The sequence below is a fragment of the Zalophus californianus genome, chromosome 14, assembly GCF_009762305.2.
Source record: "Zalophus californianus isolate mZalCal1 chromosome 14, mZalCal1.pri.v2, whole genome shotgun sequence".
NCBI lineage: Eukaryota > Metazoa > Chordata > Mammalia > Carnivora > Otariidae > Zalophus > Zalophus californianus.
This window is the reverse complement of record NC_045608.1, coordinates 70,179,664-70,199,493: the sequence shown is the minus strand read 5'-3', so window position 1 is coordinate 70,199,493 and position 19,830 is coordinate 70,179,664. Positions and strand designations below refer to the sequence as shown.

At 41.9% G+C, this 19,830-nt stretch overlaps 2 long non-coding RNA genes across 3 annotated transcripts in view; both read left to right on the top strand.

The window, feature by feature from the left end:
- LOC113913113 overlaps positions 1 to 10,959 on the top strand; it is a 31,490-nt gene extending 20,531 nt beyond the window's left edge. For both annotated transcript variants that reach the window (XR_003517097.2, XR_003517096.2), the window contains 2 exons: positions 3,716 to 3,832; positions 9,293 to 10,959. This is a non-coding gene — a long non-coding RNA (uncharacterized LOC113913113). The remainder of the gene's footprint in view (positions 1 to 3,715; positions 3,833 to 9,292) is intronic.
- Positions 10,960 to 11,032: 73 nt separating this feature from the next.
- Positions 11,033 to 15,767, top strand: LOC113913114. The gene is made up of 3 exons (XR_003517098.2): positions 11,033 to 11,826; positions 12,171 to 12,333; positions 14,566 to 15,767. It is a non-coding gene; the product is annotated as an uncharacterized LOC113913114 (long non-coding RNA).
- Positions 15,768 to 19,830: the final 4,063 nt, after the last annotated feature.

Below are 19,830 nucleotides of genomic sequence, written 5' to 3'. Positions count from 1 at the left end.
GGCTGAACAAGATGTTCCAGTGATTTAGTTGTAGGAACAAATCTGTGCATTTGCAGTGGAGAAAAGTTTCTGCTTCAGTCAGTTGATTGCTCTCAGAGAGATGGTGCTTACATTCTAGGGAAGGAATTAATCTGTCTTGTTAGAGTTTAAGCCTGCCTGTGGTTATTGCATATTGCTACCTCTGACTTCTTTAAGGGCAGCAAGTACTCATTCATCAAGTGGACTGGAGAGTGACAGGTGAGGGAAGAAGGAAAGTCAGGCTATAAAGTATCACCCATAACGGTAACATGTTCCCAGACAGGCCCCTCTGCCCCCCACCCCAACCCCAACCCCACCCTCTGCTCCTTGTTTGTTTAGACGTAATTCCTTTCATTGATGGGTTGGCTTTTAACTCAGATCACTTTTATTTTCATTTTCCCTTTGTCTTGAATATTCCCTTAAAGGTCTTTTCCATGTAGGAAGGCCTCTCCTGTATATAAAAGACTTCTTTTCCTTCTTCCTTTGCTTCATTCTTCCCTCAATTTATAGAGAATCTGTTTCCTGCAGGAAACTCTGCTAAATGTGTTTGGCTTTACATGAACATTCAAAGACATAGTTCTTGACACCAAGAACTTAGCAATCAAATAGAGGAAATAAGACTTTCACATATTTTACCATAACACAAACGTAGAAGAAACTGGAAAGTAGTACCATAAGACATGGTTGAACACTGTGGAGGAAGTTCAAGAGATTTGTTTCTGACAGGAGAGATGGGGAAGACTTCCTGGAGGAGGGGACGTTTGCGTTGAGCCTTCGAAAAATGGAGACAATGTAAACATGCAAAAATAGGGCATTTTATCTGTGTTATGTCAAATGTATACACTTAGCCACATTCATGTTTCTCAGTCTCATTTCAGAGTGGATAAATCACCGATAAGGGATTTGTAAAAGGGAAACTTTAAAATGCTTATTTTAAAATAAGCATTTTAAAGCATAGCACAAGCAGAGAACTGCCTAGTTGTCAGCTGTCAGTTTGGATAACTATCTGATGGCGATGTAGTACAAAGAATGTAAATATCTTTCTGATGGATAGATGGACCCAATTACCCTTACTTCTATTTAATATACCTTCCAATGCTGAAATTTTAGATTTTATCATCCTTACGGATGGTAAAATGGTGGATTTACTCATATCCCTATGTTGCAGTTGGGGAAGTTGGATTTATTATAACCTGGGTTACACAGAGGAATCAAAGTGGTAAGTCTGGATGACAACAGATATCAGTCTGTGACAAAGTTGTCCCTAGTCTGTGGTGGAATGAGAAAAATATGGAGGCTGCAATGAATTTGGTATTAAGCACAAGGATTATCTTCTATCCAGAGATTAAATTGCTGGTCTTAAAATGGCAAGTTAAAATGACATGATGGTAATAGTTGGTAGGATGGGGGTATTAAAAATAAAAAAACTTCTTCCTTGTCAAAATAAAAGGCTCTTAACCTTATGAAGAGTCCATAGAAAAACACTAGAGACAAGGGAATTTTACTGGCCTATGAAATCTTAAGACTAAATGCTCAAACTAATAAACTTGCTGCTTTAAGGAGCAGAGGGTTTGTTGTTGAATTCTCATTTTACACATGAGGAATCTGCGGCTCAGAAACAGCCAGTGGCTTGCCCAAAGTCACTTGTCCTTGTGTTTTTATATTTTCAAGTAGCCCTATTTATAGTGTTTCTGATCTGTGTGTAAGCGCTCATGATAAAAAAAAAATTAAGTCAATGAGCTCTTATCAGATGGGGTATTTATAATAACCTCAAATTATGTATAGTAAACTTTAAGAAATTTTTGACATTGATTCCTCTGAGTGTGCTATTTATTTATTTATTTTTTAAGATTTTATTTATTTGACAAAGAGAGGGAACACAAGCAGGGGGAGTGGGAGAGGGAGAAGCAGGCTTCCCACCGAGCAGGGAGCCCAATGTGGGGCTCAATCCCAGGATGCTGGGATCATGACCTGAGCGGAAGGCAGATGCTTAACGACTGAGCCACCCAGGTGCCCCTGTGCTGCTATTTATAACTACTCATGAAATAACTGTGCTTTATTGTTCTGTACTCAAGGAAGATCTCAAGAGCTCACAAGATTAGGCAAAGCCTTGACCTGTCAAAATGCCCTTCCCGTGCTTTCTCACCTGTACAAAAGCAAAACATTCATACCACTCATTAACTAGTCTGCCCTAGTAATTATTTTGAAATGGGTAATATAACCTGTTTCATGGGCTTCAAAGTTTGTTGGTTCATTTGGTTGGAATTTACTTCTTGCCTCCTCTGTGTTACACACTGTGCCAGTTTACAATGGGGATCAGTAAGACCATCCTTGTCATCTAGGAGGTGAAAGTCTAATGGAGAAATCTCAGCGGTGGGTTATAGATGATGTTGGAGGTGCCAGAGGGCTGGCATTCTATGTGTTTGCACTGAGGAATGACTCAGTGAAGATGGCATTTCAGGGACATCTGTGAGTGATGTATGAAGCAGATGGGATGGAGAGGACCCAAGGGTAAGGGTTGTCATAATCAGCATGTGATAACTGAGCACCTGCCCTGGCTGAGGACAGAAGGGGGGACATGAGACTTTTCAAGGAAATAGTGCCTAGAAATTGATGACTTAGGGGAAAAGGGAGACAAGAAGAGTGAGTCAAAGATGCCCCAAGTTTTGGAATTTTAAGTGACTGAGAACTGGTGATAGCATTAGACAAGACAGAGGAGTTGGGAAGCAAGCCTCCACCTTGCTCCACCTGTTTGGGTCCTACTACTGCTTGCTTCTCCTGGGTGTGAATCTGGCTGTACTTTCAGGATCCTGTACGTCAGTGAATTCTTCTGAAAGCCAATCCATGCTGTTAATGGTAGCTTCTTTTTTTTAATCTTATTAGTAATAGGTAATTGCATCATAGAGAAGCAAAATGATCTTTGTAGACTGTGCATTATTCTTTTGGACTGCCTCGGTCAGGAGTCGACAAGGTATGCATTTGTTTTGGCTGGCAGGAGAGGCATACAGCCCGGGTGGAGGGAGGCAGGTAACTTTGCAGCATCCATGTCTCTTTCTAGAATGAGGGTGGTTCACGTCTCTAGTTCTATTCTTGGACATGAAGAGCTGGAAATTTGGGTGTGTACTGTCTTGTCAAGCCAGAAGGCCCATGAGTTGGAACAGGGCTGTAACAATAACTTTGACCATGCTCTGACTTTTGACTGAAGAGATATTGGGCCTGTTCCCAGATTTTAGGCCTGGAATATCCTCACACTGCCAAGTAAAGCCAGAGTGTGATGATACTTCTCTCTCACCGGTAGGCATTTGACTCTGATAATTGGGCTCCGCTCAGCCTTCAAACCACAGGCGATTCTAGGTTTACTATGTAATCCTATAACCCTTTGATGTGTCTTAAATGTTCTAAAATAGTTAAAGAAGGACAAAAAAAAACCATAGCTGCTTTTATGACAATGCAGAATACATTATTCCTAATTTTTTTGAGGCCCTTAAATCTAGTAAACTAGGTTCCACAAAAAAGACATTAGCTTGGTTGAAAGGCACTCACTTTCACTTTTACCAGAGTCTACCCCACCACATTGAGCTGTGAACAGTGTTTTCCGTAGCTTGTAACTTTTGTCTCCTATAATGCTTTCTGTTTTGGAAAACCCTACCACCCCAGAATTAACTTTACTAATTTGTTTTGTTTATTTATTTTATAGAACAGTCGTGTACTGGATGGGCATCTTCAAACTGCACAGTGATAATGCTTGAAATTTATGGCGCTAGAAGTTTGAAGGTAGCTGCTGAACACTGTGCTTGAAGTCACCTTAGTGAAAGTAAGTAAGAGTAACTAAACAGTCAAAAGTAACCAGCAATTTAGGGACTCACATAACTAGAAAGGAAATCCCCTTCTCCTTGTGTTTTGTTTTTTCAACCCAAGAACCATATAACCCATGACATACTTTGTCTTGACATTTCACATTGTCTTTTCTAAATAATGTAAATAAAACGAGTAGGTTTGTCTCTTCCAAGTGGGGATATTGTGGAGGCATTTCTGAACAATTTATATCCTAGTTATTTGCTGACATTCGTGTTAGGAGCTAAACCTTAAGTATATGGGTGAAAAGCTAACACTTTTGACTTGGATAGCTCTTCACTCTCTGAGAAGGGCATTCTGCACCTACTACTCAGGGATAATAAACATTATGCTAAAATATCAGGTAACATGCTGATGAACTAGAATAGAAGAAGCAAATATCTAGCAGCACAATCATACAGTTGGTTCAGCCATGAGATTTATTGACAGATGGAAACATTCTTGGGGATATTCTTACTTTGGCACTTAAAAAAATTAGTATAACTGAGCAAGTGACTGTCTAACAGTATCTCAAATTCCTACCTGGAGGAAGCCCTTTGGTTTTTCAGCTGGATTCTAGCCTTGCACTAATCTCTGGGTTTCAATGTCCTTAATTATGAAGAGACCTTTAGATCCTCCCTCTGCTGGTGGCAGGGAGTGGGGGAATGACTGTGAATGGGTATGGGATTTCTTTTGGGGGTGATGAAAATGTTCTAAATTTGATTTTGGTAATGGTTGTACAACTCTGAATATGTTAAAAACATTGAATTGTACACTTCAAGTAAGTGAATTTTATGGTACGTGTTATGGGCTGAATTATGTCCCTGTCAAAATGCATATGCTGAGTCCTTAACGGCCAGTACTTTCAGAATGTGACTGTATTTGGAGATAGAATCTTTAGAGGGGCAATTTAGTTAAAATGACATCCTGAGGACGGGCCCTAATCCGATATGACCAGTGTCCTTATAAGAAGAGATCAGGACACACACACACACACACGGAAGAGATTAGGACACAGACACCCACAAAGGGAAGACCAAGTGAAGACACAGGAAAACAGCCATCTTCAAGGCCAGGAGAGAGGCCTCTGAAGAAACAAATTCTGCTAACACCTTGATCTTGGACTTGCACCCTCCAGAATTGTGAAAAAATAAATTTCAGTTGTTAAAGCTACCCAGTCTTAGGGGCACCTGGGTGGCTCAGTTGGGTGCTCACCCAACAACTAACTCATGATTTAGGCTCGGGTTGTGATCTCAGGGTCCTGGGATCGAGCCCCCCACTCTCCTCGGGCTCTCCACTCAGCAGCAAGTCTGTTTCCCCCCTTCCCTCTCTGATCTCTCTCACTTTTCATGCTCTCTCAAATAAATAAATAAAATCTTAAAAAAGAAAAAAAAAAGCTATCCAGTCTGTGGTACCTTGCTATGTATGTGTGGTACCTGCAGTGGTTACTTTTATGTATCAGCTTGACTGGACAACAATGCCTTTATATTTGGTCAAATGTTATTTTGAACATTTCTGGGAAGGTGTTTTTTGGATGAGATTAACTTTTAAATCATTGGGCTTTGAGTACCCACCCTGGTGTGGGTGGTCCTCTTCCAATGAAAGCCTGAGGGGAACAAAGACTGACCTCCTTTGAGGGAGAAGGAATTCTGCCAGTAGACTGCCTTTTGGTTGTAACTCTTCCCTGGGTCTCCAGCCCACTTGTCAACTCTGCAGATTTTGGACTTGCACCTCCACAGTCATGTGAGCCAATTCCTTAAAATCAATCAATCAATCAATTTCTCTCCCTTTCTGTGCACACACACACACACACACACACACACACACCTGTTGTTTCTGTTTCTCTGGAGAACCCTGACTAATATATTGCCCTAGCAAGCTAATACCATATGTTTATTATATCTCAAGAAAGCTGTTAAAAAAAAATCAGAAGGCTACATCCAAAATGTTAACAAGAATTCTTTGGTGGTAGGATTTGGAGTGTTTTAGGTTTATTTTTTGTTTAGCTTATTTGGACTTGCGATTTTTTTTTTTTTTTTTAGAGATTCTTTTTTTTTTTTTTTTTTAAAGATTTTCTTTATTTATTCATGAGAGACAGAGGGAGGGAGAGAGAGAGAAGCAGGCTCCCAAGGAGCAGGAGGCCCGATGCGGGACTCGATCCCAGGACCCTGGGATCATGACCTGAGCCGAAGGCAGATGCTTAACCATCTGAGCCACCCAGGCGCCCAGGACTTGCGATTTTTTGTGTGTGACTATGTTGTAGAGGCCGCTTTTAGGCAACAGGCTTGACCTATAGAAACTTGAGCAAGGCACAGGGTCCCCCCCAACGACCACCCAGCTGAACGCAAATAGGCTCAGTAAGTGACCTACCTTGAAATAGCCAGAGGCCCTAAGTAACCAAAGGGCTACTTACGACCACGCACAGTTACCATGGAAGGGAAAATTCCATAGGTTCCTATACTTCCCTCACTCCACCCCTAACTGTGGCCCCTCACCACTGCCCTATCACACACAGTCTCTCCTTAGCTGTGCCACCTGCTGCTCCCTTGTGATGTAGTCAGCAAACTTTGATCTTTTTTTGTTCTGCCTTGGGTAAATTCTTTCACTGCCCACGGTGCTTGTCCCCGCCCAATTGGAGCCCCCCACACACATATGTTATCTGTATAGTAATTTGGGGAAAGATTTCCGTTGAGAAGAGTGTTTAGAAGCAAGGTTAGATACCACAGAACCCAGAGGACCTAGGGATCTGGTGGACCGCATCAAAATACCACTTAGCACGAAGACGGGTGAACGGAAACCAAATTGCATCTGCTACAGTGAGAAAACCTCAGCATACAACAGAGTTCGCTTATAGTACAGCTGCTAAGGTTGCCCCCTGGAACGTGAGTAACAGAGGAATTTCATTTTTCCGACCAACTCTGTGTTTCTGCCATTTTCAGTTATTCTTTCATTCCATCATCTAACAAGCCTTTTCTGAAGACCACCTGTGTCCAAGGGGTACAGGAAATCCCAGAGATTGAAAACAAACAAAACAGACTCATTTTATACTCTTGTGGAGGAGACACATGGTACAATGTGATGAGAGCTCCCACTGGGTAAGAGAGTTGTTAGTGCCCAAGGGAGGGGCTGCCAGCCCCTGAGAGGTGGGGGCAAGATGAGGCCTTTTAAAGTTAATTAGTATTACTCCATTTCAGAGTTGAGTGAGTGGAGGCTCAACGGGGTTAAGTAATTTGCCCAAATCGCTCAGGAATAAGAAAGGGGTGTGAATTGCATGTTCTTTCCCCTGTGCACAGTTCTGTGACTCTAATGTATTGTCGTGTGGACAAGCAAATAAGTAGAATACATGGGAATATCTGAAGTAAGAACCCAGCTCTGTATACTCTGTATCACTTGTCTCAGTCTTAATTACCTTGTCCAACTCTTCCATCAGTTCTCATAAGTGCTACTAACAGTAACAACAATACTTAACATATATTGTTTCCTAGGTGCCAGTGCTTAGCATAGGTCAGCTCAATCAGTCCTCATTACAGCCCAACAAGGCAGGCTGTGGTATAGTCCCTATTTTATAGACAGGGAAACTGAGGCTCCAAGAGTGATGGGATGTTAAGTGACAAAGCTGGGATTTGACCCCAGATTAGATTCCAAGGACAAGTTTTTAACCATTTTGCTGCAGTGCCCAAAACCAGACAACTGACAGCTTAAAAAATCCTTGCCAGTTGCTGAATTTTTTAATTAGAAGAAAATTCTGCAGTGTAATTGATCTTCCAGATCACACAGGAATGATCAAAAATATCCTCTTCACTTTCTGAAGAGGAGCTCCTTAAGGGAGTTTCAGTGATTCTATTTCATCTAGAATATTTTTGTGCGGCTTCATCCATGAGTGGTCCACACTGAGGTTCTGGAACTCTGCGTTGCCCTGAGAAACAGACACTGGACTGCTGGGATGTTTGGATTTGGGACCAAGGGGACCCAAACGGACCCTTCTGCAGATTCTTTCCTGGTAGCAGCCTCAGGCGTTCCATTCCATGGAAGCCACCACTTCTCCTGCTCTCTGCTCTCCTCGCTTGAAGGCCTGGACTCTCCACAAAACAAACCAGGCAACATACACAGTGATGAGTCTCTGGAGAGGATTTATAAGGGATGGAAGAAAGGGCAAGCTGTGTTTCCTTGGACAGTTCTCCCGCGACTGCCTGTTGACTGGGATGCGGTTTTCCTGACTCAAGATGGGAGTGAGCTCACATGAGAGACAGGCACAGAGGTCCCCGGGACTCCGGGGGTCTGGGGAAGTTGAGGCAGAGTGGAGCAAGGAGAACCAGCCCACAGCCAAGGGTTTGATTGGGAACGAGGCTGAGATACACCCATATAGATCCACTAACCTTCAGTGTAAGGTGGATCTGGTTTAGGACATATGAAAAGATGATTTTCAGAGTGTTGATTGTTTACTGTGAAAGCATCCACTCATTGCTTGTGTGCCAGGGGGCCCGAGAGTTCAGGAATGCAACGGTCTAAGGCTAACTGAGCCAAGCTTCAGGGCTTATGGTGATATGACGTTCAGGGGCAGAGTGGGGATGTGATAAGCCCCTGCTCCAGCAAGCACTCACACAGGCTGTGGCAGAAGCTGTGAAACCTTAGAACCCTGGTCCCTTATGGTGGGGCACAGGTGTGTACCTCTTTTGGAGCGGGGAGGATGGGAGAGGCTCTGAGAGTCTTGCCCAACCCCGTGGTTGCTCACATATCTATGGATCATTACAGTGCCATGCCCTCTGCCGGGTGGCAGTCAGGTCAGAAGCTATGTCTTAGTTGGCACTGCATTCTTAACACTTGATGCCTCTGCCACAAGGTGGCCTCCTTGTCCAAGGCAGGCAGAGGACTCGGGAACCTGCAGAAGGATCTACCACAGGCAGGCAGGGAGATGGAAGAGTAGATGGTGCTGGGCCCAGATCTGGCAAGCTGTAGTCTCCTGGGCACAGCACAGGACCCTTTGGGGCTCATCTTGAGCACTGAGAACCGTGATGGCTCTGGGCAGCGGGGGCTCTGCCCACAGAGGGACAGTGAGGGTGTGGCTTCCAGAAAGAGCAAAGTCTCTGAGGGCAGTTCTGGTGGGGTGGGAAGTCATTGTAGCCAGAAAAGGTAAGCACTCAGCACCCAAGGCCTGAAAAAGGAGCACTGGGGACGGGAATCTGTGACATCATCTATGCCTGGGGCAAGGACATTGTGCAGACTGGCCCTGATTGATCTTGATGGAAGGGTTTGAACTGATGAGGATCTGAAGGCTCTGTTTGCTAAGGCCCCTTGCACCTCCTGTTTTCATAAGATCTTTTTTGACTATCATTTGGAGAATTTAGGGTCTATTTTATACAGCAGGCGGGGGTTAAGCCAGATTAAAGATTATGAGGTTGTCCCAGTAAAAGGAATAATTTTTTTTTTTTTTTTTAAGTAGGCTCCACGCCCAGCATGGAGCTCAACGTGGAGCCCACCATGGGGCTTGAATTCAAGATCTGAGCTGAGATCAAGACCTGAACTGAGATCAAGAATCTGATGCTTAACCAACTGAGCCACCCAGGTGCCCCCAGTAAATGGAATAATTTATCCCTAAAGAAGAACATTTATGGAATCTGATTAACCTTTGAGAGCCTACTGATGTCCTGCATTTTCACAAAATTTAAATGAGGGTTTGCAACAGTCGATGTAGTGTACACATTTAATCTTAAAGTATTTGTTGAGTAAATACACAAATCAGTTCAATTCAAATCCATACAAATCAGTTCAATTCAACAAAGACTTGTTAGATAGCTAACAAGTGCCTTCATGGGGCCTGGAGTATAGTTCAGCGTCTTTAACTTTCTCACTGGGAGACAGTAAGAAATCTATTTTATGTTGTGGCTCAATACACACACCCCCACCACAACTGCAACATAAGCTTGTCTTACTAGGTGAAGTGCATTCTGATATGTTCTGTTTTATATGTATATATTCTACCTTTTTTAAGACCCACTGAATCGATTTTGTGACCTCTTAATGAGTCACAATCTGCAGTTTGGAAAAATACTAGTTGCTACATGAAGTTACTGAATTTTTTTTTAGGATTTTATTTATTTATCTGAGAGAGAGCGAGCGAGCATGAGCAGGGTGAAGGGCAGAGGGAAAAGCAGACTCCCTACTGAGCAGGGAGCCTGATGCGGGACTCAATCCCAGGACTCCAGGATCATGACCTGAGCCGAAGGCAGACACTTACCTGACTGAGCCACCCAGGTGCCCCTAAAGTTACTGAATTTCTAATCTCATCTTCATTGAGCTAAAAGTTGAAAGGGTGAGTTCAGATGCTGATGATCACAAGGAGATGTCTCCTCACTTCCTAGTGTCATATGCGAGTGTATGTCGCAGGAGCCAAATGTCCAATAAGCAAAAAAAAAAAAAAAAAGTGAGTGATTTCCCAGGAAATATCCCAGGAAACTGGGAAATAAATTTTTTTCCCTTGTCTGTCTTCCCACAAAATAGATCATGACAGGAATGATGAACAACAAATCTGTCATCCTTGAAAACGGAAAGACTGTCCCCTACCAACAAACCTTTAATTAAAAAGCTTATAACTTATGCAGTTGTTAACATCTGAATGAACCCCCTGAAAATAGTATCGATCCAGAAAATGCTGGTTCTGGAGAAGGTCTCTGATTGATGTTAATGACTCATAGTCGTAGAGTTTTGACTCTACCCCACCAAGAGCTGACCATTCCTGCCTTTCCCTTTCACATCTATCATTTCTCTCATAGCACCTGTGAAATCCTCTTCCTTCTACATTATTGGCTTACAAATCTGTCTCTGTCCCATATTATAAACTGTTGGTGGACAAACAATGGTTTCTTCTCCATCTTTATATTCTCGGAGTGGGACACTAAGTGCTTTGTATATGTTTGTGGAATCATTGAATGATGCTAGTTCAGATTGGTTGTAAAGGTATCAATAGGAAAAAATACAGATTAGTTAATTTACTGAAGAAAAATAAGCTGCAAAAAGAGAGTTGAAATTCTAACTGATCCTAACTTGGATAAGGTCAGAATGAGGTCATGGTACAAGTATTCTTTTTTTGAAAGATTTATTTATTTAAGAAAGAGTGCACATGTGTGCATGTGGGTGGCGGGGGGCGCAGAGGGAGAATCTCAAGCAGACTCCCCTCTGGGTGCAGATGAGTGCAGAGCTGGACTCTGGGCTCAATCTCATGACCCTGAGATCATGACCTGAGCTGAAATCAAGAATCGGGAGGTTTAACCGACTGAGCCACCCAGGTGCCCCACAACTATTCTTATATAAGAAGCATACACAATACACTTACAGTTCTTTTATGGAATTTTGAATCATAGGTCTCAGATCTGTGAGAAATCCCAAGAAATCATCTAATCCAGCTTTCTCCCTTTAAGGAATTGTGTTTTTTTTTTAATAGATAAAGCAAACATAGCAAAAGTTTGAGATTTATACAAGTTTCATCTTAATGATTAGATGTGTCTGAGAGGTCTATACCTGACGAAAGATATGGGTAACAAAAGGCAGGGAGCAACGCTTCACAGCCCTACACATGACCACGCATCAGACCCTGTTACCAATGTCATATCTACCCCTCTCCTTCTTTGCTCAAAAAATTCTTGATGTTGTTCCTGGGGATGATCTGCCTTGGTCCTGTTGATGATTTATTTTTTGGCCTAAGAAAATTATGTAATCCATCTTTCCTTTCCAGATACTTGACTTTCTTGCCTCTGTTGCAGTTGAAAGAAGTGTCCGTGTGACTAGTTTGGGCCAAAAATAGATAGAGGAAGTATGCTGAGGCTCTTCTGGTAAGGATTTTGTTTCTCTGATGAAAAGAAAGATGTGGCTGGTGCCACTCTTTCCCATTCATCCAACCTTGGATGCGGAATGATACGTGGAGATGTGGTCACAGGCCCAGACAAGCAGATGAAGGACTGGTGTAATGACAATGGCAGAGTAAGTACAAAAATGAAATGGACTGAGGTCCTTGATGGCACACCTTAACCACTGAACCAATGCTAATAACCCCTATCTGAATGTTTGTGTTATGCAAAACAAACAAAATGAAACAAAAATAATCCTTGTTTGTTCCAGACACAGAGGATTGGATATAGCGTTACTTACAGCTAAAAGCATTCCTAATTTATGTGGCCTATCGATAAGGGATACATCAATGACCAGACCTTCTTAGTCCTATCAAAAACACTTAGCAGAACAAATGGAGAAAAGTTGTATTTATTTTAATGAAATGCTAATAAGGGAATTTGGGATTTGTAAAAGTAATTCGTTTATGCCCACAGATCAATCCAAAACTACACACAGGTCATCCTTTAGGAATCACTAAAATGCACAGTGAAAAAACAAAAGACTCATGGAAAAAGGAACCAGTGTTTACTGTGTTTGCCACTGGCCTGGCTCTACACCACATGTCTTCACGTGTAATCCTCACAAATCTCACAAGAGGTATTATTTTTTCTATTTCATGAATGATCAACCTGAGCTTTACAGCTACTAAAATAACTGGCCCAAGGTCACACAGAAAATTTTAGAGCCAGGAATTAGGTATAGAGAATTATTTTAATGATCTCCAAATGAATAAAATTTTATTCATTTTGTACTAAATTGAAGGGGATCTGAATTAGAGGAAAAAGTTCAATTAAAAAAATGTAAAGGAAATGGATTTTGATTACTTAGAATTATGTAATGTGGGGCGCCTGGGTGGCTCAGTCGTTAAGCGTCTGCATTCATCTCAGGTCATGAGCCCTGCATCAGGGTCCCTGCTCGGCGGGAAGCCTGCTTCTCCCTCTCCCACTCCCCCCGCTTGCCGTTCCCTCTCTCTCTGTGTCACTCTCTGTCAAATAAATAAAATCTTAAAAAAAAAAGAAGTACTTACAGTATACTTCAATGAAGGTAATAAAAGTCTTAGCAGATTATCTTATGAATCTTGCTTTAATAAATAGATAAGATTTGTTTCTTAATAGTACACCGGTTGTTTTTTGGTAAAGGGTATACCAGACATACTTGAAGGTGCTCAAAAAATATTTGAGCTTTTAAGATATTTAACCCCCTCCCATTAAATTTGCTTGTATATTAATTGCTGCTATTTGTCAATGGTAAAAGTCAAACTTCAGATTCACCCTTGTCTCCGTAAGTTCCAAATTATGAGCGTCAATTAAGTTTTACTACATACAAAAGTATACTATCTGGATAAAAATGAGCATGTCTAAAGTGAAGAGACAGAAGCTAATTAGCTCAGGACACCACAGGAAATCTTTAAAATCGGCTTTCATCCTCTAGAACCATCTCTTACATAAAGCCTTGTTGACTGGTGCCATTGTGATGATGATCTTTAATGAATGAACCATGACAGGGAGGTTGAACCAAACAAATGCGATTAGCGCGATGGGGAGAGCCCAGGCTGCCCAGAGTAGGAGTAGGTCCGGGGAGAGATGGAATGAGTGCGGAAAACAGGCCATGGAGATAAGTTTGGAGAGAGAAAATGAGGCAGAGCCTGGAAAGTTTTGGTCATCAGTATGAGGATCCTGAACTTGATCTTGAAAAGTTCTGGAAGATTCTGGAGGATTAGTTGGAGTCACTTTGAGGGATAATGTGAAGTGCACAGAGAATGAAGTCAGAGAAATTCATTTTGATTCTTGAATCTATAAAAAACTTCTCAACAGCAGAGGCTTCATCTTTCATCTATATGGTATACGAATGCATATAAATCACATTATGTCCAAGGTATGCATTCAAAAATTTTCCTCAAAATTGTTCACTCAACCCAAACCAATGAAGGGACAATATTACAAAGAAACACATGCTCAAGGTTGAAGCAAGGCAATTCTGGAATTTTTGCAAACCTTCTTTGTAGGAGATTTCCAAGAACAAATTAGCAACAGTTGGGATGCGTTATGTGGTGGCAGTTGATCTGTACCCGGCATTCACTCTCAATCTGGTAATTTCATGATAATCCTAACTTTGGGTTCTGAACCCACTGAGGCAAAGAATAATAGAATGTGTGGTGGCAGAGACAACATCCAAGACAGAGGGTGAGCCATTCTTCTTTCTACCATTACCGGTTCAAATGAGTAACATCTGTACGGATACCCCTTCATCACTCATCACTTTCTCTGTGGTCCAGGTCTGTATTTAGGGAATCTAGCTGGCTGCCTGGCTGCCTGGCTACCTGGCTTGATTGATTATTTGGTGTTCCAATCCAACTTTATTTGTGGACACTGAAATTTGAGTTTCTTATAATTTTCATGAATCATAAAATGCTCTTTTTTTCACTACCTTCACCTGTTTTCCCTAGCCTCCCCCCCTCCCACCTCTGGCAACCACCACTCTGTCTCTGTTTCTATGAGTCTATTTTTTCAGATTCTGCATAGAAGCAAAAGGATACAGTATTTGTCTTTCTCTGTCTGATTTTTTTTTTTACTTGGCATCATGGCCTTAAGGTCCATCCATGTTGTTGCAAATGGCAGGGTTTCCTTTTTCCTTCAGATAAATACCCAGATATGAAATTGTTGGATCATATAGTCATTCTGTTTTTATTTTTTGTGGAACCTCTGTACTTTTAGAAAGCCCTAAAGTCAAAACTTAGAAGCAGATAAGAATCGATGATTCTTCATTTATATTTCCTTTAACGCAACTAACTCCCCATTAACTAATTTTAAAATCTCATTGATCTGACAGAATTTCAGTATTTGCCCAGCTATCCAGAAGCCCAGACACTGAGCAGTGTGAGTTTCTCTTCATTTACCCTCCAGCTACAACATCGCTGCCTTTCAAGTCACATCTCCTGAATGTTTGCCAGGACTTCCAAGTTTGAAATGTTCCTGGTTGATAGTGACTATCTGGATTGTAGCAGTAAAGTCACCGTGGACCAGAAAACCCTGCTGTGTTCTATATTTAGCATGCGGTGCTCATTCTGATTTTTACACGTTTGAGGTAGAGGCGGGTGATGCCTGCATGTGCAAGGAGGAAGTAGAAGAGACACATCACAAAGGGCTTTGCTAAAATCTTCCAAGAAAGGTGAGGATTTTCCATTCAGTATTTTGAATTTGTTTACTTGAAATATTTTACCGGAGTTGCTATAACTCTAAGCTGCTTTGGCAAATCACACCATGAAGACAAATGTCGCATACAACAGGTCCTTTCTAGGAAACAGCAAGAAAAGTGAATGGCTACTCCCTAGTTCCAATGATTGGGCAAATTCAACCTTCAGCCATTAAATAAGTTCCAAAATGGATTTCACAGATGCTCAGGGTGGGGTTGATACTGGGTTAGTTTTGATAGAGAATCTCTTCCACGGCCTTGTATAAAGCAAATGCCACGAGTAAAATTATGCTAAGGGTCCCAGGCCACTAACTCCTCCAGGACACCATCATATCTGTACACTTAGATGACCACTGTGTGTGTGTGTGTGTGTGTGTGTGTGTGTGTGTGTGTGTGTGTGTGTGTGGAGGGTTACAGTTTCCTACCCTGATGAAGTGGTGTGCCTTAGTAATACATGGGGAACGCTGCTTATAAAATTGGCCATGTCCAGTTCTATCCTACGCCACACTATCATGCTCAGTAAAGAGAAGATCTTGCTGTCATCGAGTTGCCCGACTTGAGCCAGGTGCCCAGTGTAATCCACTATCAGAAGCCATTCAGAAGCGCTGTTGCCCAAGAAGTGGCTGTGTAGGTCTTTACCCAGTGACTATCTTGCATGCGGTGAAGAGAAAGCCTATTGTCATAACAATGTAACCACTCTCCCCCCCCCCCCCGCCCCCCGCTGCCCCAGGCCTCCCTACACACAAATGAAATTAGCGCTAAAACGTCTGGGCGCCGGGGTGGCTCAGTCGTTAAGCATCTGCCTTCAGCTCAGGTCATGATCCCAGGGTCCTGGGATCGAGCCCCACATCGGGCTCCCCGCTCAGCGGAAAGCCTGCTTCTCCCTCCCCCACTCCCCTGCTTGTGTTCCCTCTCTCGCTGTGTCTCTCTCTGTCAAATAAATAAATAAAATCTTTTAAAAAAATTAAATGTCCATTTACTTAAGCTACTGTTGCGTTTGATTAGCTGCTGGGAAATACCAAAAAAAAAAAAAAGGCCTTTTTTTTTTTTTAAGCAAACGAACTCATTGTAATTCCTATTTTGCTTCTGTAGAGTTAAATTTGAGTATCATGAATGCCTCCAACCAATGCTGGCTTTTGTTAAAGTAAAAGAAACACCAAAAAACGTGCTGAAGATTGTAAAGATTCAGATAAATGGGGGAATCATTTGTTAAAAGCCCACGCTATGGACTGAGTGTTTGTGTTCCGCCCCCCTCTCCCCCCCCCCCCGAATTCCTATGTTGAAACCCTATCCCTAAATGCCTTTGGGAGGTGATGAGGTCCTGAGAGCGGAGCGGTCAGAATTAGGATTCGTGCCTTTGCAAGAAGAGACAGGCCAGAGCGCGCTCCCTCTGCCCTCCCCTATGTGAGCACACCGCAAGACAGCCGTCCGCAAACCAGGAAGCCAGCCCTCACCAGACACTGCATCCCCTGGCGCCTTGATCTTGGACTTCCAGCCTCCAGAATTGTGCAAAATGTATGTTTGTTGTTAAGCATCCCCCCCAAGTCTGTGGTCACTTGTTCTAGCTGCCTGAGGGGACTAGGGCCTAACCCACCCTGTGTAAACACTGTGCAGGGTGCCACAGGTTTGGAGTGACACTCCACAAAGGCTCACAACCCAGGGTTGGGGAGGTGGGTTCCTATGTAATAATTGGAATACAAATTGGTCAGTGATAAAGGCCATAGTGGGAGTGCACGTGCGTGGGAAGAAATGTATCAGGTTCTTGGGTCTGGGGCAGACTTTCCGTGTGGGGTTTGAACCAGACCGGCATGGCTTAGAGGAAGGGTTGCATAGCACTAGGCATGAAAAACAGACCCTGAGGGTAGACATGTTCAGGGAGGTGAAATGAGCTGAGTTGAGGGCGACTGTGTCAGTAAGTTGGGAGAAGGGCAGCGGAAGAGAAGAGGCGGCTATGTGGGAAGGTCAGGCGGCCAGATGGGAAGGTCAGGCGGCCAGGTGGGAGGGTCAGGCGGCCAGGTGGCCAGGCTATAGGGCTGGCAGGCCAGACAAGGGTGAAACCAGGAGCCCTAGAGCTCAAAATTTGCTGAGGCCCTCCCTCTCAGGTGCCCACCTGCATCTGCATACACCCGAGAGGGAGAGTCTCCCAAAATTTTGACCCACATCTCTCTCCCCTTCCCTTAGCCCTGGCCCTGATTGTACTGAACAAACATCATAATGGACATTGGACATAAGAGCCCATGGCCTGGCAGCTTGTGACCTCTCTGAGGGCAGGGATCATATATTTTTATCTGTATAGTTACCTTTACATTCCCTTATGCACTAGCGTTGGGCTGAGAGCCTGGCACTGAGGAGACTCTCAATAAATCTCAATATTTATTGAATGAATAAATACTTGGTTAGTGACACAGGGCAACCAAGGCAAACATGGTAAACAAATAATTACTGGGGCTCTAAATAATCAATCTCCAAACAGAAACTCAGCAAGGTATAAAAGGGTATTTCTTACATCAGTAATAAGAGAAGACCTTGCCCTGGAATCAGCTCAGTATTTAAGACCTATTTCCCAACGTGTAGAGAAACAAGAACGTGTGTAACTTATCATCAAAATATGTATAACTTGTAATCAGAATCAAGGTCTGGTACCCTTGACACTGGAACAAATGCATGATTCAAAATACAAAGCCCCAAAGTAAGAAATATTCTGTAAAATTTATAACATTTCAGTGTGCTCTCCTCCTACATCTGTTCCTGAAAGGAATTTTTTCCTTAAGAAATACAAATAGTTCTTTTTTTTTAAGATATCAAAGTCACTGTATTGTTAGACTTGAGATTGCTATGTTACTTAATTATATTAAATGTTATTTCTGCTCATCAAAGACAAAATCTTCCTTTTCATCCTTTTTTTTTTAAGAATAATGTATGTGCAGCCTAAATCAATATTCATTTGGGGGAGTAGATTCTTAACATAAAATTTGTGATAATGAATTCAGCTTTACTTTTATTCTAATAGGTTTAAAATTTCAGGAACAAATAGAAACCTAGAATTCTCTTTTCTCTAGGGATCAAAACCAAAGCGAGAAAGACAGTTAATCTCATTATTCTACCCCCACTTAGTCCCATATGATGAAGGAAGCACATGATGAGTAGCTTTCTAACAGATCCCTGGGCAACTCTGGAAGCACTGAGTTTACACTCAACTGGACCTGAATCAATAAAAGAAGATGAGATTCATGATACTCTTGTTCTATGATTAAATATATTAGTTGTCTAATAGAAACAAATTTCAAACAACTGAAAGGTGGAAGGGCCCTTAGAGAGCAAGGGCACGGAGAGGGCTCTGTTTCCCTGCTTCTCCACCAGCCTTCCTCCTTCCCCTCCTCAGCCCCTTTGCTAGAAACAAACAAAACCAAAAAACAACAACTACAATAAAAAAAAACCCACCACCACCACCACCAACAACAAACAAAAAACCTCCCAAACAACCAAAATCCAAGAAACCGCAGTTTATTTTTTTAATGTATTCTGTAGGGAGATGTGCACAGCAATTAAAAAACATTTCTTAAAATAAGATAAAAACAGAGAGGCAAACCATAAGACTCTTAAATATAGAAAACAAACAGGGTTGCTGGAGGGCTAAGGAGGGCACTTGTTGGGATAGCACCCAGTGTTATATGTAAGGGATGAATCCCTAAATCCTACTCCTGAAACCAGTACTACACTGTATGTTAACTAACTCCAATTTTAAAAAAATATAAAAAAAAATTTTTTTAGATTTCTTTGGTGGTTAAAAATGCAAGAAAAAAAAGATTAGTAACTTTCTAGTCTGATTATCCCTGTTGCTTTTTTAATCTGAAAGTAATAAATGCTTTTGGTAAGAAAATTCAAACAATGCAGAAAAGTATACATTTGAACTAAAAGCTTTCTCTCTTGCCCGGTTACTCTTCTCCTAGAAGACTCCTGTTAATGATTTCTTGAATGTATTTTGAGAAAAAAATGTCTTTTGAGAAAAAATTGCTGATACAGCCAATTTTTTCTCAAAAGACATTCACATACATTGAATTATTAATATATTCTCTGTACCTTACTTTTTTCACTTAATAATATACCTCAAATATCTCTTTGAATCAGCATACATAGGCCTACTCTATTTTTTTATACTACTCCCTAGTATTCCATTGTATAAAGGTACCCTAATATATTTATTTAACCTGTCCCCTGCTGATGGACATCTGCAACAATTTTTTGCTATTACAAATAATGTTTCTATAAATACCTTTTTACATATATATATTGATGTCATCCTGCATATGTATTCATAAGGTAACTGGATCTCACACATACAGTTGCATTGGTTGTACACTGCACAAAGCACTTCATCTATGTGGGCAACAGTCACTTTTTAGACATCATAACTTTAAGTACTTATTATGATAATTTTCTGCCAGAGAGCATAAAATGTCTTAAGGAAGGAGTTCCTTTTTCTAATTTGCACGAAATCACCACAGCCCCCGGGGCTAAATGGCTATTAACAGAACTACTATGTCAAAGGGCATATGCACAAGGACTTTTGATAGATATTGTCAACTTCCCTCCAAAGCGGTTGTACTAATAGGCATCAGTTTTGACGGAGATAGCAGTGGATTCTAAGATCAAAAACTTGCTGCATTGTTTTAAGCCATGGTCAATGTTCATTTACTTGAAATTATGAGAAAGAATGAGAACAGGAATACTTAAAAGCTACCCCAAAAGGGTGCCTAGGTGGCTCAGTCGGTTAAGTGTCTTTGGCTCAGGTCATGATTCCAGGGTCCTGGGATCAAGTCCCACATCCGGCTCCCTGCTCAGCGGGGAGTCTGCTTCTCCCTCTACCCCTTCCCCCTTCTCATGATGTCTGTCTCTCTCTCT